Genomic DNA, 26,826 nt, shown 5'->3' on the forward strand with positions numbered 1-26,826 from the left:
CTTGCTTAGCCTGCTTTCTTATAGAATCCAAGACTACCAGCCCAGAGATGGTCCCACCCACAAGGGGCCTCTCCCCCTTGATCAGTAATTGAGGAAATGCCCCACAGCTGGATCTCATGGAGGCACTTCCCCAACTAAAGCTCCTTTCTCTGTGATAACTCCAGCTGTGTCAAGTTGACACAAAGCTAGCCAGTACAATAACACTGGATTTCTTTGCATTTACTTTAATAGGATACCTCTATATATTGGTTAGAAAGAGTATCTTCAGGTTTTAGTATAAATGTTAAGAGAGGGAATTGAGATGAAATAATTGAGTTTATTTATAGTCTTTGATTTAGGGTGTATCATTTCATTAAAAAAGTTTTTATCTAGAATATATTTTCATGTTTTTCAATCATTTCATCTGAAAATTACGTGGGTACTCTCTGATAGTTCTGAGAATCAAAACCAAAACCAGTAACATCTGCTAATAATTGAGAACTTTCATGTTCTAGCCCTGGCCTTTCATTTCTTATCTGGAACAAAAATACCTTTCAGTTTTACTCTCTCCATTTATCTAAAAGTGGTTAGGAAACAAAAGGCCTTTCACCTTTCAAAATTCTTCTTTTGTCTCTATTTCTGTTGTTGTTTTCTTATTTTTCTCAATGTACTTTTAAAAATTATTTTTACTTTATGTGGGAATGGTGTTTTGCCTGCATGTGCAGGTCTGGAACCTAGAGAAGTGAGAAAAGGGTAACTTATACCCTGGAACTATAGTTATCAACAGTTGTGAGTTACTATGTGGTTCCTAGGAACCAGACCCCCATTCTCTGGAAGAGCAGCTAGTGTTTTTAGCCACTGAGCCATCTCCAGCTTTTTTGTTTTTTAAAAATGCATTTAAACGTTCTTTTTTAAAAAGAAAAATATGTGTGTGTGTGTATGTTATGTATGTGTTCTCGAGTCTGTGCCAGGTGGTATTGTAGCTGGATTTCTGTTGCTGTGATAAAACACACTGTCCAAATGCAAATTGGTGAGGATATGGTTTATTTGGTTTACACTTCCAGGTCACAGGCCACCACTGAGGAAAATGAGTGCAGAAACTTGAGGCAGGAAACTTGGAAGAAGTCTACTTGCTGCCTTGTTCTCTGGATCAGTCACAGGCTCACACTTCACTGTCTTATACAGTCCAAGACTGTCTAGGGATAGTGCTAGCTACGGTTGGCTCAGCCCTCCTGCATCAACTAACAATCAAGACAATAGCATACAGGTATGCCCATAAGCCAATCTTGTCTAGGCAATTCCTTAATCAAGGCTTTTCATTCATGAAGACGGTAGACTTTGTCAAATTGATAATTAAAGATACCTTGGACAGCTGTCTCCCTTAATTAGTCTCAACCTTACACTTGAAGACAGTGTCTCTCCAGTGTTGGGTTTACAGACACATGCCCATCCTTTTATATGGGTGCTCAGTATTCCAACTGATGCTTGCATATCAGCCATTTTCCTCCTCCCTATTTATAGTAGATGCCTTTTCTTAATACTGAAGAGTACCATAGAACAGAGGTTCTCAAGCACTTAGCCATAGGCCTTCCTCAAATTATTTTGAACCCTCAGGAGCTTTTGTTTCTATTGACTCAATCCCTTGACATGTATACTACTAGAATTAATAGTGTACTGAGCAATGTAGCACGTGCCTGTAATCCCAGCACTCCAGAAGTAGATGCAGAAAGATCGATGTAATTTCAAACTCAGCCTGGTCCACACAGTGAGTTCCAGACCACCCAGCGAGATTTAATAGTAAGATATTGTCTAAAACAACAACTAAAACTTTGCTATTTTAAGCATAAGAATATACAAAGATGTGTTCCATAGACTGCCAGAAAAGAGTAGTGGCCTCATCACAGAGTTATATAGCATACTATATTCTACTGTATATGGAAAATGAAAAAATAAAAAATAAAAGAACCTTGGCATTAGGAAAGAAATTCTGATTTCAGGAAGCTGTAAGATAGTATTAGGGATCTCTAAATATTCTCATATGATGTTTCAAGAACTATTTCTGGGATAATGTTGTTGCTAAGTAGGAGAGTACTTGCCTTGAATAGAGGAGCCCCCAGAACAACTGAACAACAAATAAATACATGATTAAATAAATAAAACTATTGTGTATTACTTTATTTATAAAATAAAAAACCAAATTAGCATTTGTATACTCTGTGCTATCATTCTCTTCTTTTTTAATGATGTGAACAGGACCTGCTCAAATAATATCATATGATCGTGCTATTCATCCACTCTCCCTTTATAATAAAAGAATTTATTAAATGTCTTATAATAACTGGAAGACTAATTTGAAAAAGAGGAACACCTTGCAGGATGACTCAAATAATGTATATCAAATTTTAGAAACTCTAATTGTAATACATTTCAAATAATGTATTATTATTATTATAGTCATATTAATATTATGTATTATAGTCAGGTCCTACTATGTAAGAGAAAATTCTCTGGTTAATGTATGTATTTTCAAGACATGTATGTGAAAGCTCTTCTGTTTCTTACTGAAACCCTTCCTTCTCCAGATAAAGAAGTTTTTGGCAGTACAGACGATGGCACTCACATCCTTTCATGTGCTAGGCAAGTTCTTCAACACTCATTCACACCCTTGCCCCTGTTTAAAAGCATCTCTCAATTTAAGAGGGCTGTCACTTTAATAAAAGTCTGCTACTCAAAGTTAAAATATTAAGCCCGGAGTCCTAGGAAAGTCAAATACTATTATTCTATTTTGTTTCTCATATACTAATAGTCATAGCTTTCAAGGTGCATTTTTTTTAAAAGATTTATTTATTAATTATACGTAAGTACACTGTAGTTGTCTTCAGACACTCCAGAAGAGGGCGTCAGACCTTGTTAGGGATGGTTGTGAGCCACCATGTGGTTGCTGGGATTTGAACTCAGGACCTTTGGAAGAGCAGTTGGGTGCTCTTACCCACTGAGCCATCTCACCAGCCCTCAAGGTGCATTTTATGAAACCTGCTGTTTTCGCTCATTTTGCAGTGGCTAACTGGAGAATGGCCTCAGTCTGTCTGCTCTGGTAGATGGTAGAGTCATGATGGCACATCACCTTGGTGGAAAAAGAACATTTTGAGATTGAATATCTCCAGTGCAAAAGTTCTTCAGTGCTAAGTCAGTATTATTAATTTCTCTGAGACATTATTACCCTCCTTAGCGTAGGCCAATTGCTTTTCATATGTGCTTCCAAGTTTCTGCATGAGAATGTTTTCTGCCTGTTGAAAGTATACTTTGACAGGTGAAAACTAGCTCATGAACTTAAAGCCTGCAGACCTATTGTGGGCAGAGTCTTGTATATAAATATCCGAGATCTGAATTTTCAGTTGAAATAATTGTGAGTTGTGCAAATTCAAATGGTCTCAATGGAATTGTTCCTCAACTGCCCATCACAAGAGGCTGCTTACAAGTGTGCCTTGTGTTTCTTCCATCTTTGACACAAGGCTGGTGCTCTCTGTGATATCCGCCATTTGCCCTCAAATCCTAGTCTCAAAACCTACTTATGGGCCATCTTGAGCTAAAATACACACCCTGAAGATATGTCTTTTATATTCATGTGTAAGCTATCATCACCAATACACTTTACTCAATGTAGCATTAATACTACACTTTAATCAAGGACTGATTACTGTTCCCACGGTAGCAACTGGAGCTCACTGACAGTAGTGTCCCAGTAAATGTTTAACAGCTAGCTCCAGGAAAAAAGAATATCTTCATCTACTGCTTTCGCTCATTCCTGTGATATGCATTCTCCTACTGCAGGTGATTTTAAGCTACCAATATGTTGTCACAAAATGTCAGGCTGAGAACAAATATACACAGTAGATTCTCATGAACCTGTCTGTATAAGCAGGCTTTAGTATATATTCTAGTTTCCTTTTTGTTGCTGTGATAACACCTTGGGCAAAAGAAACTTAAGGGAGACAATGGTTTATTTCATCTTAGAGGTTACAGAACATTATTGAGGGTAGTAAGGGCAGAAACTTGAAGCAGAAACTATGGAAGGACATTGCATGTTGTGTCTCTCCCAGACTCTTGCTTAACTAGCTTTCTTATATACTATAGGGCTGCCTTCCCAAGGGATGTATGCCCACAGTGGCTTTAGCCCTCTTATAACAATAATTAATAATCAAGGAGATGCCTCATAGATATAGCTACAGGCCAATCTGAGACTTCCTTCTCATGTTATTCTAGGCTGTGTCAAGCTGGCAGCTCAAACTAAGGAGGACTACTATCACTGCTTACAGGAATGAACAGTTCCAAAATGGGGAGTTGTGCTGGTGAATATGACAGAATTTTCTCGTATTGTAGCATATATATATATAAGCTAATCATATTTTCACATGCTTGAAATGTGGACTCTTGAGGGGTAGGGCGAGGAAAATATCTATTTAGTAGCATAGAATTAAGAACACCTTTTAAAAATGGATAGAGTTTTTTAAATGATGTCATTGGGGAAGATGGCAAGAAGCATAATTTAGGTCACATGGACTGGCAAAGGATTTGAGTTTTCTAGGGTCAGTGGTAATGGTGAAACTTGTTTTGGAGGGGTAGGGAAATTGTTGCTAAATGCCTTATTGCATCCTTTCTGAACCCCGTGGGTTGTGGCCCCTTTGAGGATCAAACTACCCTTTCACAGGGTCACAGATCAGATACCTTGCACATCAAATTCATAAGAGTAGCAAAATTACAGTTATGAAATAGCAATGAAAATAACATGAGGAACTGTTAAACTATTAAAAAAGACACAGCATTAGGAAGATTGAGAACCCCACTGCCTATATTGCATTGTTTTTTGCTCTTTCCCCCTTTCAGCAAATACTTGCTGATTTCATCTGAAATGCCTGGATGAATTTGTGTTCAGTTCTGTGGACTCAACATTTAGTAAAACAGCCACTGTCCTTATCCAGTCCTCATTCATAATGGAGAGAATGAAGATGCTAAATAACTGACTACTCAAGAGGAGAGATGCTATTTATTAACAGTATCTCTCGGGAACATTAGAGAAAGGATCAGATTTCAGGGGAGTAAAGAGATTTGCAGAACAAGGTTTACGGGAAAGAGAGAGAGAGAGAGAGAGAGAGAGAGAGAGAGAGAGAGAGAGAGAGCTGAAAATACATCAGTATAGAGAAAATTGAGGGGAAAAATTGACTTAGAAACAGACTAATGTTATATCCGATTATAATGACCATTAATTTGCTATTTGGGGTGAGATGGATTTGGGCAGTGAGAGATGAAGAATCAGTGAAAATGTTAAGTAGGAAAGAGGCATGCCTTAATTTGTTTTTAAAATGATCATTGTGATTTTTAGAGTGAACAAGAAACTAGGCTCAGACTCAACCAGGACAGTTGACTCTTGTACAATTAGGTAGTCATTCCAATATTTCTATAATAAATACTCTGATGGTTTGGTTTGCCAATCTGGTTGTTTGATGCAGTGTAAATATATCCAATAGTAATTTGATTTTTATCCTCATTTCCAATATTTATACCACTATGACACTTATAAAGTAATAGAATTTGTACCCTAAAATACAGTTATAGCTGTAAACTATAAGAATGTCAGGGTCAGGTATTAACAATCTCAATACGCATGATGATCCTATATTCTTCCTTATTTTGCTAAATGTCTAAAGTATAGAGAAATCTATTACCCTATTTTACATAGTTGACAATCAAGAGAGCTCAAATTCAAACCTAAGCTGTCCTTTACTGCTGCATCAGTATTATCCCTGTGCTCTAATTACTTCTTGTAGTTTATCAGCTGTGTAAGAATTAATTGAGGCAAGTCAATTACATTCCCTCATTGAAATTGTTTTCAGCTATGTGAATTGCCAGTTTGACCATTTTGTTTGATAAATTTAACATCTGATAAAAGTAATTGAACTTTTTATTTAGACAATCATAGCATTATGTGTTCTTTATTTTTATCTCTTTTATTTACTTAACAAACATCCTTGTATTTTTATATATTTTATATTTTTATTTGCTTTGTATGTTTTCCCCCTGAGGTGCTGCAGCTTGAAGCCAGGGCCTCACACATGATAGACAAGTGCTTTACCAAAGAGCTACAACCCTCACTTGCAGGTATTGTTATAAATGCGTCGGAAACACTAAGTGATTCCAATCCAAGGAGATCTGTAGCATCATTTTCTGCACTATTCAGATGATAAAACTAAGATACCAAAGCTAGACTGTGCCTGAGTGTGGTGAGGTATACCTATAATTTCTCCAACACTTAGGGGAGGCTGAGTCAGTAAGATCAGGAATTCAGGGCTAGTCTCACTACAAAGTTAGTTTGAGGCCAGGCTGGGCATCATGAAACCTGTCTTAAAGCAAACAAAATCAATACATAAGTACACAATTCAAATATAACAAATCCTGGAATCTCCTCCCATTGATGGCCGACTAGTCCATCCTCTGCAACATATGCAACTAGAGACACAGCTCTGGGGGGGGGGGTACTGGTTAGTTCATATTGTTGTTCCTCCTATAGGGTCTGGAAGCGGGAGTGGGTGGTTTGGAGAGCAGGGTGGGGGGAGGGTATATGGGGCTTTGGGGATAGCATTTGAAATGTAAATGAAGAAAATATCTAATAAAAAATAAAAAAAATAGAAATATATATGTATAAGAAACCAAAATCCAACAAAAACAAGGGAAGACTGAAGGCAAACAGCTACAGAGCACTGATGCATACCATAGCACACTGGCTCCAGAGTATGTTTCTTAACCTCTGGGCCGTAATCTCTTTCTTACCTAGAAGGCATTACCATTGTCTCAGGCAAGTCTAATTTGCTAATGATGGGAGTGTTCCTCTTTTAACACTGATCGAAATTTTCCTAATCTTTCCTTAGAGTACATTATGGTGTCTATGTGCACTAATATATCCAAGTGTTAAACATAAATTACATAAATGTTAAGTCAATAGTTTATAAATATTTTTCACTTTATATAAAGAAAGTGCCTATAATTAGTGTATCAAGCTTTATTATATTTATACATATGTGTGTGAATAATATTACAGTCCAGTTAATGAAACCATATCATCAACTTTAAAAGTTTCTTGTTTCCCTTTAATTTTTCTTTTGTGGTGCTATGGACATTTAACATGGCATATGCCCTTGAGAAATGTTGAAGTGCATGTAATATTAAGTACTGGGTATTTATAAATAAAAGAGGTTTAATTCCACACCTGGGAGGTAAAAAGTCCAAATGTAGTAAGTACACTGACTCTACTGGGGGCACTTATTGTTTTATTGGCTTTGATTTTTTTATGTTTGTTCATTTTAAAGATTTATTTTATGTGTGTGTGTGCCTAAGTGCATCTGTGTGCCTCACATGTTTGTAGCGGCCTTAGAGGCCAGATGTGTCAGGTCCCCTGGATCTACAGTTACAGGCTGGGAGGCACCCAAAATGGGTACTCAGAACTAAACCCGAGTTCTCTGGAAGAGCAACAAGTGCTGTTAAACATTAAGCCATGTCCCTAATCCCCAACTAAGGGAGCTCTTAACTGTATCTCCTAGTGGGTGATGACATCACTGGCAGGAGGATCCATTACATCCAAATGTCAGAGTGAGCGGAGGAGTCAAGCTAGATATTTTAAAAATAATTTCTTATAAGGACTAACTCAGGGTACCCGGACAACTGCCTTAATCCTGTCTGAGGACAGACCTTACTGTGACCTAAAGACTTCCCATCAGGTGCCATTTCCCTTTTGTACCTTTTAAAATTCTCTTCTAATATATTACATCCCAACTGCAGTTTTTCCTCCCTCCCCTGTCCCCAGTCTTCTTCCCATCTCCCTTCTCCCCCCACATCACCTTTTCACCTCCCCAACAGAAAAGAGAAGTCTCACAGGCACATCATCCACACAAAGCATAACCAGCTACAGTAAAGCCAGGCACATAGCATTACATCAAGGCTAGACAAGACAAGACAGTAGGGGGGAAAGGGTCCCATACGTAGGCAAAAGAGTCAGGAACAGCCACCCTCTCACCATTTAGGAGTCCCATGGGGACAACAAGCTACTTATAGGCACCATCTCTTAAAGACCCCACAATTTCTACACAGCTGAATGAACAACCAGAATCCAACATATGAACCCTTAGGGAAGTTAGTGGCTCTCAACCTCCTAATACTGCAACCCTTTAATAGAGTTCCTCATGTTGTGGTGACCACCTACAACCATAAAATTATTTCACTGCTACTTCATAACTGTAATTTTGCTATACTTACTAATTATATTGTAAATTTTTTTGGAGATGGAGGTTTGCCATCAGTTCAGAACCATTGCCCTAAGGGACAAACTCAACTGATTGTTAATTATATCCACCCTGCAAAAAAATTTTTTCATTGTATATTCAGACATTTACATTTTTTAGTTTACTTTTTGAGACAATTTAACACATGTCTACAAATATATTTTGTATATTTGTATATTTGATCAATATAAATTGATCATATCCAACCCTCCTCCTGTGTTCCCTCTACCCTGAAAGTTCATGTCATGTTATTATTTTTTAAATCTACTGAGCATAGTTATTGCTGCCAATGTGTGATTGTGTATTGAGATACCTACTGGAGGATGATAAACCTACCAGAGGCTATAGCCCTGAAGAAAAAAATGATTCTTCTTCCTTCAGCATCTATTAGTTGCTTATAGCTTCTCAGTTAGGAGTGTGGCCTTATGAGACCCTCCCCTAACTATATTGGAATGTTGAGACATTTAATATGAACATTTAACACAAATAAAACCTCTTTTATTTATTTATAAATTCCCAGCCTCAGGAAATTCATTATGGTTACCAAAAGCAAACTAATACATGCACTTTTTCAAGGGAAAATGCCATGTTAAATGTGATTACATTTGTCATATTAAATGTCCCTATACATACTGGAATGTTGACTGGACAGGAATGTTGACTAGCTTGATCAGTCAACATTCTTTTTTTAACTTCCTTTGGCCTTAGAATGGCAGAGCCATCATAGATGCTCCCTAATTTACTTGCTGATTGATCTTTTGCATGGTGGAACTGACATGCTTAAGCCTTGTGTAATTTAGAGCCTTACATATGAAAAGCAACCTTGTATTTCAAATGGTTAGATATTTTAAAATGCAAGTTGCATTCCTTGTAGGATATGGCGATACATGCATACGATTCTAGCACTTGGGAGTTCAAGACCAGCTTCAGTTACATAGTGAGTTCAATGCCAGCTTGGGCTACATGAAACCATGTTTTAAACAAGTGAACAAAAAATTACATAAAAATTGTCACATGTAAAGACACCAGAGTTGTCCTTATACATCTGACTTCTAGTCTACTTTATTTCACTAACTGAAACTCCAGGCATTGCCAAAATAACTAAAGAATACTTGATAGAGAATTGTAGGGTAAATATCTCTGGTTGAACTTCAGCTTGGGAAAATTCAGTCATTTCAATTTTATCAGAAAAGACAGCATGAGTCAGAGTACATATCTTATTGTCATAGGTGACTAATGCTTCACAGATATGTGATGGTTTGGTGATTTCAATGACAAAGAATGCCTTTGCTCCCATTTCCGAGTTTGAATTAATTTCTTAAAGTCCTTGACTTTGGTAAGAACCTCCTTGATTATATAACTACTGCTATTATGAAAATGACTTCTGGAATGTCCTTTGCTTTTTTGTGGTTAATTTTGAAATAGAAAATGTGTTTTGTGTCAAAGATCATCTAAATATTTTCAGGAAAAGCATACCTTTCCAACCAAAGTCTCCTGGATCATTTCACTATTGCACAAAAGTTACTGAGTTTTCAACAAAATCTTAGCATTAGGCATTAGAAGATGAACATACCATGTCAGCCCATTCTAAATGATTTTTCAACATTAAAAAATTTTGAACTCAATTCAAAATTGCTTGGGATTGATGCCAGAATGCTTTGTTTGGCTATTATTGTTTGAGACAGGGTCTCATTTTATACGCTAGGCTGGCCTCAAACTTGGAGCAATCCTCCTGCCTCTGCCTCCTAAGTGGGACTTATACAAATTACCTTCTACACCTGGATATTTTGCTTATCAACTGTAGGAACTGAAGAACAAGGTAATATATAATAAACCTTTTGTATGAACTAGATGGTTTGCATGTATTATATTGTTTAATTCTTATGACATTTGTGAAGAAAGGAACACTATGCAAATTATACAGATAGGAAAGCTTAAACTAAGAAACATTAAAGAATTTAGAGTTACAGATTTGGCAGACATAGGGTTGCAATGAAGAGATGTCTGACCTCTGCTTCTGGGCTCTCAACTGTCAGCCACAACAGATTCTGACTCTTGGGTCTCCTTTTATTCAAGTTCTGTTTTTAACACAGTGAAAAAAATTCATAAAAAGAAGAAAAAAGTTTAAAAAAAATAAAAATACTCAGAACAAAACAAAAAGCCATAAAGTGGATTGGGGCAACTGCAGTGGCTGAGTAATATAAAGATGAATCAGTGGAACGAATGCTATCTTATCCCATATGTTACTTGGAAATAATATCTGACAGACTCTGTGCTAGATTGTGAAGTGGAACAATGAATGGGCTCAGAAAATTGGGACTTAAGTTAGCATCATACTCATTTTCTGTTCCATGGCACATGGCTGGTCAAGTCTTTTAAAGTACTCCAGTCACATGAAATGTATATGAAAATTGAAGTACTTTTCCTTATTTTTGAACAATTGTCATGGTAAGAAATAATTTCTGACATGAAATCAACATGAAATAATTGAGTGTTCTGCTTATACATTCTAGTTATGTCCTACTAATTGTGTCCCTGGAGCAATGTAGAATTCACTAATTCATTAGATGAGCCAAGTGTTTTGGTTCACATCTATTATATGAGTTAGAGATAATTCGTGACCTGTAAGGAAAGAGAACTGATACTTGAGGGATTTGGGGGGTTGGGAAAGTTTTTATGATTGTTGTTGTCTTTTCACTTTGCTTAAACCAGAAGACTGCTAACTGTTTTCAAATGATAACACATACCATATTTCAGGGACTGAATTGAAGTGGAATCCTTGAGGAACTTTTTCCCCCAGAGTCATGGCCAACACTCTGGGACAATTCTCAGTATCCACATTATTGGGATACTAGTGGGAACTTACAATTCAGACCTTGTTGTCTGATGTGCACAGAACATGAACAAATGTCTTAGTGATTTTTTTCTATGTGTATGGAATTCTGATACATACCTACAGTTCCTGTGTTTTCAAGGCGGGGGCAGGAGTTTTACAAGTTCAAATCGAGACTTAACTACATAGTGAGTTCCAGAGAAGCCTGAACTACATAGTAAAATAACAACAAGCTAAACCTGGTGGTGAAGGCTCATAATTCCATCTGTAGTGCTAAGACAGAGAGGTCTCAAGCTCAAGGTTGTCATGTTCAACAGAGGGATTTGAAGGATGGCCTTCCCAACTTAAACACACCTTGTCTCAACATAAAAATAAATAAAATAGCCTGTGGATGTAGCCCAGTGGGAGAGTGTTAATGACATGTTACAGCTTCTTTGTATTGCTGCATCAAAACACTTGAGCAAAAGAAACTTAGGAGAAGAACAAATTTATTTCATTTACAGGTTACATCCCACCACTGAGGGAAGACAGGGCATCAATATCAAGCAGAAACCATGGAAGAACACTGCTTGCAGCATTTCTCATGGGCCTATGCTTTCTTATACACTCGGGAACCATTTTACATGAGGGAGACCTTAGATTTAATGTCTATTTGTCTATCTGTCTGTCTGTCTGTCTGTCTGCTGGCCCCTTACTGTCTCTTTGTCTCACTTGGACACACATACACACACACACACACACACACACACACACACGCACATTCACACGCACACACACACACACACACACGCACATTCACACGCACACACACACACACACACACACACACACACACACATGAATTAAGAGGTCAGGTGCTAAAGGTTTTCTGTGAAAGCTTTATCATAGCTAGTGGTACATTTGTGTCTTTGTGCACCACATTTGTGCTCAGTGGCCTTGGAGGCCAGAGAGATTGTGAGCCACCAACTGAGTTCTGAGAATCAAACTCCAGTCCTCTGCAAGAAGTGTGATTGCTATTAACTGATGAGCCACAGCCCCAGGAAGCTAATTTTAAAGGAGGGAGACAGATTTCACTATGTGAAGATGGAAACACAATGAGGCTAAGACCCGTCCTGGGGAAAGAGCACTGTAATGTTAGCCCAGAGTACTGAGAAAATATGACATACTTGAGCAACCTCAAAAAAATCAGTATGATTATGTGAATGTTTTTTCATTTTTTGAAATGTTTATATAAAGCATAGGATGTCCACTAAAAAGATGCATTTCCCTGATGACTAAGGATATTAAACATTTTTTCAGGTGTTTCTCAGCCTTTGGTATTCCTCAGTTGAGAATTCTCTGTTTAGCTCTGTGCCCCATTTTTTAATGGGGTTATTTGAATTTCTGGAGTCCAGCTTCTTGAGCTCTTTGTATATATTGGATATTAGTCCTCTATCAGATTTAGGATTGGTAAAAATCCCTTCCCAATCTGTTGGTGGCCTTTTTGTCTTGTTGACAGTGTCTTTTGCCTTACAGAAGCTTTGCAATTTTATGAGGTCCCATTTGTCAATCCTTGATTTTACAGCACAAGCCATTGGTGTTCTGTTGAGAAATTTTTTCCCTGTGCCCATATCTTCGAGGCTTTTCCCCACTTTCTCCTCTATCAATTTCAGTCTCTGGTTTTCTGTGGAGGTCTTTGATCCACAAAGTCATTTTTCTTAAAGCAGTGTACTAAGGGCATGTCCGTATTCCAGCCAGAGGGTTTAAAGGTTTTTGGCATGTTTGCTTTCCAGCCAAGAAGTTATTTGGATGTAATCAGAGCATCCATGTTGCTGGATTAAAACTCCTCTATACCCTGCCCTCTACACACACACACACATATAAAGACAGACAGACAGATATACACACACACACACACACACACACACAAAGACAGACAGACAGATACACACACACACACACACACACACACACACAACTGTTATAATTGAGATACCAAGATTTTTTTGTTTTCTATGTCTTTTATATTTCATCTCTTCCAGTTCTAGCCCGAGCATCTCCCACCTGGCACTGTGATTTTCATTAAATAACCTATGTCATCTAGAGGAAGCATTGTCTACCCATAAAAGTGTTCAAACTCTTTTTTAAATTATAGTTTTATTAGTTTACAGAATAGTGAGTTATCATAAGATTATTCATGTATCATTTATTAATGTACTCCAGCCCTCTGTTCTCTCCTGTCCACCTGCCCGCATCCCCACTTTAACTTTTAATCCCCAGTATCTCGTCCCACTACTTTTATACATCATGTATTTTATTATCCCCTCATCCCTTAAGACCTTTTCATCTACACCTTTTATGGGCTTATTTTTAGCTTCCTGATATCAGTTGTATTATAAATTGAGAACTTTTCTTGTTTGCCTTGCTGTACTTACATACTCTTTCAATATAATATTTTCCAGTTCCACCAATTTTCATCCAAATTTTATTTCATTTTTCTGTATTGTCAAACAAAACTGTGTATATGTACTATATATTCACTATCCATTGAAAATCTAGGCTGTTTTCATATCCTAGATACTGTGAGTGGGGCAACAAGAAACATGCACATGGCTATTTTCTATGTAGGAATATATGGAGCCTTTTGGACTTATGTCTAGGGCTGGTATAGATAGATCTTATGGTAGTTTTATTTTCAGCTTTTTTGGGGGAAACATCCATACTATATTTCATAATGAATTCACCAATTTATTCTCTCACCAATAGTATATAAGGATTCTCCTTTCCACACATCCTTGATACCATTTGTTGCTATTTGTCTTCTTGATGATAGCTACTTTGACTAGGGTGGTACGGCACCTCCCCCCTCCCACACTTTCATTTTCCCCACTTTCCATTTCCCTTTCCTCTTAAATCATTCTACTTCCAGCATTTTCAGTCTCTACTATTAGTTTACCTATATCCTATTGCCCGCCCCCTGCTTCCTACATCTCTCCTCAATGGCCTCATTTGTGTTTCCTGGATTCCATTTATATTACTATAAGTTATACACATGAAAGATTCAAAGCTAGGAACCACATATGAGAGAGAACATTTGTCACATTTGTCCCCTTCATCCTGAGTGCTTCATTAAGTATACATTTTTTTAGTTCTATTTCCCTGCAAATATGATTTAATTTTTATTTACATCTGAAAAAAGTCCTTGTACATACTGTTTTCTTATCTATTTATCATCACTTGTTAGGAATCTTTATGAATTCTATTTCCTAAATATTGTTTAAAAAGTAGTAAGGAGCATGAGTGTACAAGTGTCTGTGTAGTAATACGTCCTTTTGGGATATGCCCAGCTGTGGTATAGGTGACTTACATGATAGTTTTATTTCTTATCTTTTGTGGAGCTTCAAGACTGAATTCCAAAGTGGCTGTACTCATGTATTCTGTTGCCAACTGTGCATACCAGTTTCCCATTTGCCACATCCATGCCAGCATTTATTTACATTTGAATTCCTGATTGTGGTGAGACGGGGTCTTAGGATTTTCCTTATGACTAAGGGTAGTACAAGTTTCTTTTTAATGATTACTAGGTATTTCTTATTTCTCCTTGTAAAAACATTTTTTTGCTTAGTCTTAGTTGGCGTTTTAATGCTATGAAGAGACACCATGATCACAGCAACTTTTATAAAGGAAAGAACTTAATTTAAACCTACTTACAGTTTCAGAGGTTTAGTTCATTATCAGCATAGTGGGCAGCGTGGTAGCACAAAGGCAGGCATGGTGCTGGAGAAGGAGCTTAGAATTCTATTTCCAGATCAGCACTAGGAAGAGAGAGACACTGGGCCTGGAACCTACCAACCTCCAGTGATGCACTCCCTCCAACAAGGCCGCACCTCTTTTTTTATTGGATATTTTCTTTATTTACATTTCAAATGTGTTCCCCTTTCCTGGTCTCCCCTTTGGAAACCCCCATCCCATCCCTCCTCCCCCCCACCACCACTTTGAGGTTGCTCCCCCACCAACCCACTCCTGTCTTCCCACAAACACCTTCAGTGTAGCCATCCAGTGGCCATGGAGGACTGGGTACACCTGGAAGGAGAGCTGGGAATGGAATAGAATGGGTGAATGGAGGAGAGAAATAATGAGCCAAGACAAATTTTCTCTGATCAAGGCTCAAAACCCAAAATCCTATCCCTTTGTTTCAGCTGGATTGAGTTGCAAAATAAGCTCAGCAGGCAGTTTGCTTCTGCGGGAAGCTGCAGATGTGGCAAGAAAAGACTTTCACCTAGGTTGAAAAACTCCATCCTAGGTGGGCTAGGTCCTTGGAAGACCCAACTGTGGCAAACAATTAAGATCTGGTTAGCCTGCTCAAGGGTGGGGGAATGGCACACCTCAGGCCCAAGGGCCACTCCTCCCACTCATGTCCAACAAGGCCATCCTCTGCCACATATGTGGCCAGAGCCATGGGTCCCTCCATGTATACCTCCTTTGGTTGGTGGTCCAGTCCCCAGGAGCAAGGCCACACCTCCTAATTCCTGTCAAGAAGCATCACTCCCTAATAATGAAGCATTGAAATACACCATCCTATGGGGGACTTTCCTATTCAAACCACCACATTCCACTCCCTAACACTCAAAGACTTGTAGTCATATATATCATGGTGCAAAAACACATACACTCCAACGTTTCAAGTCCCCATAGTCTATCACTGTCTCAACACTGTTTAAGTTCAAAGTCCCTTCAGAGATTCATGGCAATCTCATAACTGTAAGGCGCTGTAAAATCAAAACTAAAAAACCAGACCACATGGTTCCAACACACAATAACACGGAATGGACATTACCATTTCAAAAGGGAGGAAAGGGAGCTCAGTACTGAAACCCAGTAGGACAAACTCCAAATTCTGCATCTCCATGAGAGCAAAATGGTCTTCAGATCTCCAACTCTTTTCAGCTTTGTGGACTGCAACACACTTCTTTCTCTTGGTCTCCTTCCACTCCTGTTATCAGCTCTCCTCAGAAGGTATCCTGCAGCTCTGGCATTTCTAACCTGTTGGAGTCTCCAATGAAATCCAGGCTTCACCTTCACAGCTTCATGCAATGGCCTCTCTGGGCCTTCACACAGGGACATCCCTGACACATGCCCGGCCTCAGCAGCTTTCCTTATGGAGGGAGATTCAATAACCCCTTTCTAACTCTAACACCAGAACTACATGGCCAAAGCTGCCAAATTCTGCTGCTTGTTGGATCTGGAACATGAACCCCCTCATTCAATTACATATTCACCAGCTTTCTGGGTTTTTATGGCTTCCTTCACTGCCTAAGCTGGTTGTCCTAAAACTCATTCAAATATATGCTCAACAGAATTCTATTATCAATGGTTTCCTTTTCTGCCCAAGCTTGGCTGTCCTACAACTTGCTCTGTAGACCATGATGGCCCCAAACTCAAAAGTCTACCTGCCTCCGCCTCCCAAGTGCTAATATTAAGGCCATGTACCACCACACCTAGCCCTAAGCTTTTCTTTAATTGCTTTCACAACTTAGAAGCTTGTGGTCTTACCCTGAGGACAACACCCCCTTTCTTCCATTTAGAATCAGGCTGTTCTTTAAACTAACTTCCTTGAGCACTGGGCTTAACTCCATTAAACCTCCTGGTGCTGCCTTTCTTCTCAATTTGTGCAGTTACATTTTTCCTTGCTCAATTTTCTCCCTTCATTATAGAACAGCATAAGAGTTGCCACTAATAACCATTTTAATTATTAGTCAATGTTAGGCTGTTTTAAAATCTCCTCAATCATTAATCCACATCTCTTCAATTTAGCCTTAGGCAGACGTTTTGGAAAAGGGACAAAAGCAGCCACATTCTTGGCCAAAATATCACAAGAAAAATCTCTTGTCCTCTGAAACCTCTGGAGGCAGTTTATCATAATCTGCATTGCTTTTTAGCACCACTGTCTTCCCTAAACATCCAACTGCTTTTCTAGTTCAGTGTCTCAAAGTCCACACTGCTAACAAGCAGCATGTCATGTCTCAGCAATACCCTGCTCCCTGGGACCAACTTCTGCTTAGTCAGTGTTCCATTGCTGTAAAGAGACACCATGGTAGTGACAAGTCTTACAAAAAGAAATAATTTAATTTGAGTTTGCTTACAGTTACAGAGGTTTAATCCATTATCTTTATAGCGGAGAGCACACTGGGATACAGGCAGACATGGTAGCTGAGAGTTTTAATCCAGATCTGAAGATAGCAGGAGAGAGCCACTGGGACTGGGCTTAAGTGCTTGAAACGCCAAAGTATACACACAATGGCACACTTCCTCCAATAGAGCTATACCGCCTAGTCTCTGCCACTCCCTAATGACGAAACACTCAAATATATGAGCCTTTGGAGGCCATTCCTATTCAAACCATCACAATTCCAGAGCCCACATTTTAATGTATCTTAATGTTTAGGGATTTTTTTCAATTTTTTATTAGATATTTTCTTCATATACATTTTAAATGCTATCCAGAAAGTCCCCTATACGCTCCCCCAACCCTGCTCCCCTACCCACCCACTCCCACTTCTTGGCCCTGTCATTCCCCTATACTGGGGCATATAAAGTTTGTAAGACCAAGGGGCCTCTCTTCCCAACTGCTTGTGGACGTTGTACATCGTGGTGCGGAGCCTAGTGCGCACCACGATGTACAACGTCCACAAGCAGTGTCTGCATTTGGTGACTGATTGTGGGATGGATCCCTCAGGTGGGGCAGGCTCTGGATGGTCCATCCTTTCGTCTCAGCTCTAAACTTTGTCTCTGTAACTCCTTTCATGGGTATTTTGTTCCNTATTCTAAGGAGGAATGAAGTAGCCACACTTTGGTCTTCCTTCTTCTTGGTTTTCTTGTGTTTTCCAATTCTAGGTAACCTAACATCCTTTTCTGATATACACTGGCAGCAGACATGCTTGTAGTACATACACATAATTCCCAAAACACTCATACTCAGAAGATAAAAATAAATCTTTAAAACTTTTAAATGATACAAAGTCTTTGCAAAACTGAATTTATCAGGACATGCAATTATTTCACTTAAGGTGATTACCTTTCAACTATTTGCCTGTGTGTGCACACGTCACAGTTAGTACACATGTCAGGGGACAACTTAGGGCAGTGAGATTTCACCTTCCACCATGTAATTCTTGGCAGTTGAACTCAGATCATCATCTTTACCCATAGAGCCATCTTACTTGCCCTGCAAATTGTCCTTTTCAACCAATTTGAATGGATTATAATGAAGAATGAGATGACTGGATTGAGAAGTCTCGGGGATGGGTACCATCACAGGTCAAGGAAAGAATTCTAAATAGAGGTCTATGGATGCTTTAGCTATCTCTGTGGAAAAATCCTTTTGATGACTAGATGTTATCATTTACCTGTCCAGTGTTTTGGAAATTTTGTTTGTATTCTGAGTAAACGTACCTCAGAATTTCTGGCATCATTTGATTCTGGTATGGGTTTTTTTTTTTTTTTGCATGGTTTTGTTTTGTTTTATTTCATATTTTTGCCATCCTTTCTGGACAAATGTCTGCAGGAGGAAGTTCTTATTTGAAAAGCTCAGTTTTCATAAAATGGTCTTTCCAAATGTGCTGATGGTACCTCTCCATTAAAGGCCTGTCTTAGGTCTGGCTCTTTTGCCCGTCATGCTGAGAGTTGTGGGAGTACATTTTCTCCAGAATGTAATAAATTGCTGGCTATTTTTTATTGCGTAAGGAATTAAGCTTCATTTCAGACTCTCTACAAGTCAAATCCTTCCCATATGATTAATTTTATGAGAACTGCTTTTGGAAAGTACATGAGAAATTGTTTTCCAGACTACCAGGTTATTTATCATGAAAGAGCTTCATAAGTGTGCTAAGTCTCTAAGGTTGTTTTATTTGCAATGAAATAAATACTCTAGTTTTTTCATGAAAGACTGATAGTCTGGGGATTTGTGGCTCTACAATTAAGATACCATGTGTTAATTATCTTTTGCCACAGTGCTGTTGTGTAATAAACTGTCAAAATTAATAAAAAAAAAACAATTAGAATTCTTTCCACTTAATACTGTGAAGTGCTCTGCTATTAGGTTGCCAGGAAATGTTATAAAATTATTTTTCAAGCCATCATTTAAAATCTCTTGAAATAGTCCCACATAAACAACAAACGGAAACCATGTGTGTTGTTTTTTCAAGACACAGAACTTTTTACTTCCAGCTGGCCTTAGCAGCATCTTCCTAAGTATAGAACACAAAAGGTGTGAGCTGCCATACCTAGCAGAAATATTTATTCAAGAAAGCGTATAATCACTTCCCGAGAGTGATTAGAATATAAAATATCTGAATTGAGACACCAGCCGTTTCCTCCCCACCTCCAGCTTAGTAAAAGAGACTTATAACAAAGAACACAGTAATCCATTTCTCTCCAACTCCCAAGCAAGGGCTATTTTTAGGTGAAGTTCAAGATAACATTGTTTTCATCCTGTTGCTAGGAGCTAACTTCTGAGCAAGTGTGGCCCAGAGATTGGGACTTGATTTGCCTTCTCAGCCCCCATTCATGGAATAAAATCTCTACCCTGTCTGTGACATCATGGGGAGCTGCTGATCATTTCTTAAGGGGATCCCAGATAGGCAAGCTAAGAAGAACCAATGTTATCTTCTCCTTTTAAGAGTGCTGCAGACATCTACAGATTCAATGCAATCCCTATCAAAATTCCAACTCAATTCTTCACAGAGTTAGAAAGGTCAATTTGCAAATTTATCTGGAATAACAACAACAAAAAAAAACCCCTAGGATAGCAAAAACTCTTCTCAATGATAAAAGAATCTCTGGGGGAATCACTATGCCTGACCTAAAACTGTACTACAGAGCAATTGTGATTAAAAACTGCATGATACTGGTACAGACAGGTAGATCAATGGAATAGAATTGAAGACCCAGAAATGAACCCAAACACCTATGGTCACATGATCTTTGACAAGGGAGCTAAAACCATCCAGTGGAAAAAAAGACAGCATTTTCTTTTTTTAATTTATTATTATTTTCTTTATTTACATTTCAAATGCTATCCTGAAAGTTCCCTATACCCTCCCCCCACCCCTGCTCCCCTACCCACCCACTCCCACTACTTGGCCTTGGCCTTCCCCTGTGCTGGGTCATATAAAGTTTACAAGACCAAGGGGCCCCTCTTCCCAGTGATGGCCGATTAGGCCATCTTCTGCTACATATGCAGCTAGAGACACAAGCTCAGGGGGTACTGGTTAGTTCATATTGTTGTTGCACCTACAGGGTTGCAGCCCCCTACAACACCTTGGGTACTTTCTCTAGCTCCTCCATTGGGGGCCCTGTGTTCCATCCCAATAGCTGACTGTGAGCATCCACTTCTGTGTTTGCCAGGCACTGGCATAGCCTCACAAAAGGCTGCTATATCAGGGTCCCTTCAGCAGAATCTTGCTGGCATGTGCATTAGTATCTGGGTTTGGTGGCTGATGATGGGATGGATTCCCGGATGGGGTAGTCTCTGGATAGTCCATCCTTTCATCTTAGCTCTAAATTTTGTCTCTGTACCTATATCCTTTCATGGGTATTTTGTTCCTTATTCTAAGGAACAGGATGGTCATCCTTCTTGGTTTTCTTGTGTTTTGCAAGATGTATCTTGGGTATTCTAAGTTTCTGGGCTAATATCCACTTATCAGTGAGTGCATATCTAGTGACTTCTTTTGTGATTGGGTTACCTCACTAAGGATGATATCCTCCAGATACATCCATTTGCCAAGGAATTTCATAAATTCATTGTTTTTAATAGCTGAGTAGTACTCCATTGTGTAAATGTACCACAGTTTCTGTATCCATTCCTCTATTGAGGGACATCTGGGTTCTTTCCAGCTTCTGGCTACTATAAATAAGGCTGCTATGAACATAGTGGATCATGTGTCCTTATTTCCAGTTGGAAGATCTTCTGAATATATGCCCAGAAGAGGTATTGTTGGGTCGTCCGGTAGTACTATGTCCAATTTTCTGAGGAACTGCCAGACTGATTTCCAGAGTGGTTGTACAAGCTTGCAATCCCACCAGCAATGGAGGAGTGTTCCTCTTTCTCCACAACCTCGCCAGCATCTGCTGTCACCTGAATTTTTAATCTTAGCCATTCTGACTGGTNTGAGATGGAATCTCAGGGTTGTTTTGATTTGCATTTCCCTGATGACTAAGGATGTTGAACATTTTTTTCAGGTGTTTCTCAGCCATTTGGTATTCCTCAGTTGAGAATTCTTTGTTTAGCTCTGTACCCCATTCCCAATAGGAAGGTGGACTCAGAATGCAGAGGTAGAGCACTTGCTTTGCATGCACAGGCTTAATCCCCAATCTAGAGAAAGAAAGCAGTCAGCTAGTTATTGGTGGGTTTTAATGTGGAGTTTTGATCACTGAAAGAGACAAAAGGAACCCTGTGAAAACTGCTGTTTCCTCGGGGAGCCTGGTTAAACCCAAGTATACATGGAAGGAAATCAGTAAGATAATACAGGAAGCAAAGAAATGGGGAAACAATAAGTATTTAGTAGGAGGATCAATATCCCTAGTTCCTAAACTGTCTGAGATTTCCAATTTCCAGCCAAACTAAAGAGAGATGCAAAGAAACAACCAACTTGAATGGCAGAGGAAAGAACCAATGAGCTTAATGATAAGATAATTTAGATTACTTATTTTAAAAAGACAGCATATTATATATGATTTTATCTCCAGGTAGTGTTTACACCAGGTAAGCCTGCTGAGACAGGCTTGGTTAGAGCTGTGGGGTATCATGAATGGATATAAGGTTTCATCTTTTCTATTTGTTTCTATATATGTATAAAACTGCCAGTGAATAAAAAGGAAGTGGTTGGAGTCTATGATCTGTTTGGCATATGTCAGTGAAGCCGTTATAAAGGCAAAGCCCTTAAGCATTTGTGTATATAGTTTTCTGTGCTTCGTGAGGTGCACTCACTTTGACAGGATCTTTGGTTTCAGTTGTGATCATTGGATACCACTGGCCATTTGGATTGATTTCGCTGATTATGCCTGGGTTTGTTCATCTAACACCTTAGAAAAAAACAAGTAGGTTGACTTGGCTCATCTTTGCCCCGTGTCTGGTGATAGCATTAAGTGTTGACTTTTTAACTGGAAACCTGACGATTCAGTAAAGCATTATTTTTGGATACATCTGTGAGAGAATTTGGAGAAGAGGCTCGAGTGTGAACAGGTGGACCAGGTTATGAAGATACAGTCTGAATATGTGTAGACACTACTCAATCAACTCGGGGCCAGGTGGAATAAAGATAAGATGAATTTTTGGATTTTCTCATTTATGTATGGAAGTGAGGCACTGCCCTCCTCACTCACTCCCTTGGACATCCTAAAAGGACTTTCTAGCTTTGGGACTCTGGATTTTGTGCTGGAAACTGCTCAGGCACGCAAGCTCTCAGGTCTTTTGCTTCAGATTGAAATACAATATTAGTTTTCCTGGCTTGGAGGCTTTTAGAATAAGACAAAATCCCAGGGTCTCAGGGTCTCTCTTTCAGCTTGTAGACGATATATTATAGGACTTCTCAGTCTCTATAGTTACAGAAGCCAGTTTTCTCAGTAAGTCCCCTCTCATATATATGTATGTATTCATATATATGCAAGTATATGTATAATTCAATCACAAAAGGAAAGGATATCCATCCTAATGATTTCTTTGTCACTAGAGCTCTTGATTAGTGCAGCTTTCATTTCCTAGCAAACTGGCTGATGCTTCTTGACATGATAGAAAAAGGAAATTGAAGAGTGAAAAACCACAAACCTCAAATAAGACTAGGACCATCCCCCCCCTTTTCCATTTTATTTAATCAGATAAGTAAAAAGACAGTCCCAGATTTAAGAGGTGAGGACATATGTACTGGATATGCTACAAAAACCCCATTAAGACATGGGTAGAGTGGCTAAAGAGAATAAGATAACTGGTCACTTCTGTAAACAATCTGCCATTCCCTAGCCCAGAACCTCTTTCTACCCCTGTAAGGATATAATAATGCCTATTTAGATTGACATTCAATATATATAGTAATTGACTCAGTCTTGGATGCCAAGAAGCTGAAAATATGCATCTGTTTAATAAATAATGAACTAATGAGTGAAATGTGAGGAGAAAGCATTTCTAAGGAGGGTATGGTGTCCTGTGCATGTTTTCCACAGCCTACACAATTAAAGTACATATTTTCCTTGCTTTTAAATGTCAGAACCTGTATGTCTTTGTATATGGGCCTTTATTAGACCATCAGAACCCATTCTGTCAAAGAATATGACAGTTCAAAGTGGTGGAGGATTATCTCCCCTTGGAGTGTGTTTCTTAAAGAAGACTCCATACAGTTCTTTGGTGGTTTCAGCTCCCTTATAAATGCTTTCTTTGCTGTTTTGCATTCTTTGTTTCCATTTCCCCCTCACATAAGTTCTTGGGACCATCTCACATGTTAAACTAAGTAATGACTTCCAAAGATAGTCTAGAATCTACCTCATTGTTCCTATAAAAGTTAGTTTACATGGCTATAGCAAGTTCCCAGACATGTTTCTGGTTCTTGACATAGTTGATTCCTCTTTAGGGTCTGATAGAACCTACATGGATTTACACTTGTCCACAGAAGTGGAAGATAGATTTGGCACAAAGATAGATTTGGCACAGAAGAAAAGAATGTGCTGTTGGCTATGAAAAACATGAATATGAAGAAAGGGACCATGATACCATGAGTTAGTGAAGGCATAGGACAGGATGTTCTCTAGAGCTTACACAATGAGGATGCCACTGGAACACCTTGCTTTTAGTCTAGTGTAATTGACTTTGGTCTTCTGATTTACTGATATGTGGTGGTCTAAATGTGTATTTGAAGTTATTGCTGTTGGGGGAGTTCATTATAGCAGCTATAGGAATCAAACATATAGCTTCTAGTACCTGGAAGTGGATTGCTGCTCTAATGAGTATATAAAATTGTGGCTGTGCCTTTGCACTGGGCTAATAGATGACCACAGTATAGAAAGCCTATGCTATCTTAGGAAATACCTAACGATCTGTAAACAGAAATGTGACCATTGGAGATGTAGCTGGAGAAAGCTTAGAAGGAAGTTAGAACCATACATACCACTGGAAACTAATGAGCTGGGATTGTGTTAACGGAGAACTGGAAAATCACCTTTAGTCCTTGGGGGAACTACTCTAAGGTTAGGGGCACCTCCACAACAGCACATTCCCAAGGATGCCAGAGGAAAGGATAAGAGCTTTTAACACAGTAGCACAATATGCTTGAAGGGTAAAATGGGCATGCAGAGACAATAAAGAAACAGGCGTCTCTAGTTTTTATTAATGCATTTATAGATGTTGTCCTGGAAAAGTGCATTCTGAGCTAGGTCTGCTTGCATAGATCTATTGAAATAGAGGTCACCCCCTAAGCCCCCATATCAGTAAAGGACATACTCAGTCACCAAATTCTCAGCACAAATATGTATTACCCTGGAGGAGCAATCAGAGATGGGGAATCAGCAGCAAAAAAATGCAAGAGAGCAAGAAAGGGTGCTTCAGGAGTGGGGTTTTAAGAGGAAAGTGGACAGTTTGTGCTAGGGTGAGTTAGTAAATCCTGATAGCACATGTTAGCCAAATAATGAATTTTGATCACTGGACCTTGGTGTTTTCTCACAGTAGTGTGTCAGTGGCCAAATAAGGGAATATACCTTAGGGGATGGGTTTAGGAGTGTAACAGTTTTTAGCAAGGGATTGGAAAAAGGGATAAATGAGCAAAACCTGTCTGCAATGTTTGCCATTCTTGGGCCTATGTTTGCCATGTCCAGGCCTGTGTTTTCATGCCTGATCTGTTAGAGCCCCTTCACCTATGATCCTGGGTATTCCGGAGGCCATTGCAGAAGGATAACAAGTTCAAGGCCTGCTTGGGCAACAGAGTGACTTTGTGGTCTGTTTGTCCACCCCAGTGAGGCTCTGTCTTGCAATGAAGAGAGTAAAAAGGCTGGGATGTATAGTTCAATGTTTTAACACTGGCTTAGCGTGTGTAAATCCCTGGGTTCCAACTCTAGCTCCATGGAAGGAAGGAAAGAAGGGAGGAGAAAAAAAAAAGACAAGCCAAAGCAAAAGAAAAGATGGAACTTAGACAACTACACTTTAACCAGGAGCATGTGAGCCTTTGGTGTGAAAAGTGTACTTCACCTTTTCAGCCCAACCAAATTGATTATGTTCTATTACTATTGCTTTAAGCACCATCTGTGGCTGTTCATCTACCTTTGAATACTGTTACTCTAACTGCTGTCAGTTGATGTCGCTCTAACCATCACCTATTTCTGTTGCTCTAAACCACCTTCTGCCACTGCTTTTCTGATTCTGTTGGCCACACCCCTTCTTTTATGGTTATTTTAACTGCCTTCTATTTCTGTTAGTCTAACCACTCTCTGTTAACTGCTGGTCTAATTGGAGTCTATTACTCATGGTTTAACCACCTCCTAATGCTGTTGGTCTAACTGCCTCCTATTGTTAATGGAATACCCTTCTATCAATGTTGATTTAACTGGGCATTCAGTTAAAGAATGTTCTATGTGGCCCCAAACAAAAGATGGCTACTTCAGATGGAGTATAGTTAGCCAAATTAATTATCATGAATTTACCATAGGGTTTTTTTTGCTATGTTCATTCTTTTGTTGTTGTTTTTAAGCTTTGGGCCAGGGAGGCAAACCTAATTGTAGTAGGCTATTACTTTACCCTTTAATTTTATAGTCAGTTTAGGGTGGTATATTGTTTGTTTAGTTCATATATCACCAAATAAGGACAAGCAGTTTGAGGATTTCTTGCTTAAATACTAGCATTTAAAAGTTTTAAGCTTCCTCTTGGAGACTATATCATCTCATGGTTTCCCAACTAATATCCTAATATTTGCCCTGTGAATAGCCTTACATTCTTATAAAGGCAATGTTCTTCTCTGATGACTTCTTACTTTTTAGGGGAACTATTCCTGTCCCCTTTAAAATCATTTTTTTGTTCAGATTTTGGCTATTTAATGAATTCCCTTAATAGCCTGATGGCATCCTTTTGTAATATTAGGGGATCTTGGGACACACAAACATAGCCAATCTTCATGTTTCTTTGGTGTTTTCATGTAATGGTATAAATAACTGAACAGAAAGGTTTTCAGACCATTTGTCTTTTTATACAAAAAATATAACTGTACTATTATAACTAAAGGGCTTGTTTTATATGTTAAAAGTTTCGTTTTACAATAATGTCAAGTTTCTTACTTCAACTACATACTGGTTTGTTCTGTATACTTGCATGAGTATATGCATATACAGATAAATAAATAAATAAATAAATAAATAAATAAATAAATAAATAAAAGATAAATAAGGAGTACAGATGAGCTGATTCTATTTCATAACTATTATGATTAGAGCAACAATGAATATAGATGTGCAGAACTCTGTAGAAAGAGAGTCCTATGGTGCAGGGAGATCAGATGGCAGTTCTGTTTTTAGGGTTTTTTTTTTGAGGCGCCTCTACCCTGACCAGTATTTGCACTAGTTTACACTCCCACCAGCAATGAGCAAGACTTCTTCATTCCTCATAGTCTTGCCAAGAGCATTATATGTTTGCTTAATCATAGTCGTTCTGACTGGGGTGAGTTGGAATACTCAAGC

The 26,826-nt window shown here is 38.7% G+C and overlaps 1 long non-coding RNA gene across 1 annotated transcript in view; it reads left to right on the forward strand.

The window, feature by feature from the left end:
• LOC110313262 overlaps positions 1-6,135 on the forward strand; it is a 41,707-nt gene extending 35,572 nt beyond the window's left edge. Inside the window, exon 5 of the long non-coding RNA XR_002380094.1 lies at positions 6,060-6,135. This is a non-coding gene — a long non-coding RNA (uncharacterized LOC110313262). The remainder of the gene's footprint in view (positions 1-6,059) is intronic.
• The last annotated feature ends 20,691 nt before the right edge of the window (positions 6,136-26,826 follow it).

Source organism: Mus pahari, chromosome X (genome assembly GCF_900095145.1).
Source record: "Mus pahari chromosome X, PAHARI_EIJ_v1.1, whole genome shotgun sequence".
NCBI classification, from domain to species: domain Eukaryota; kingdom Metazoa; phylum Chordata; class Mammalia; order Rodentia; family Muridae; genus Mus; species Mus pahari.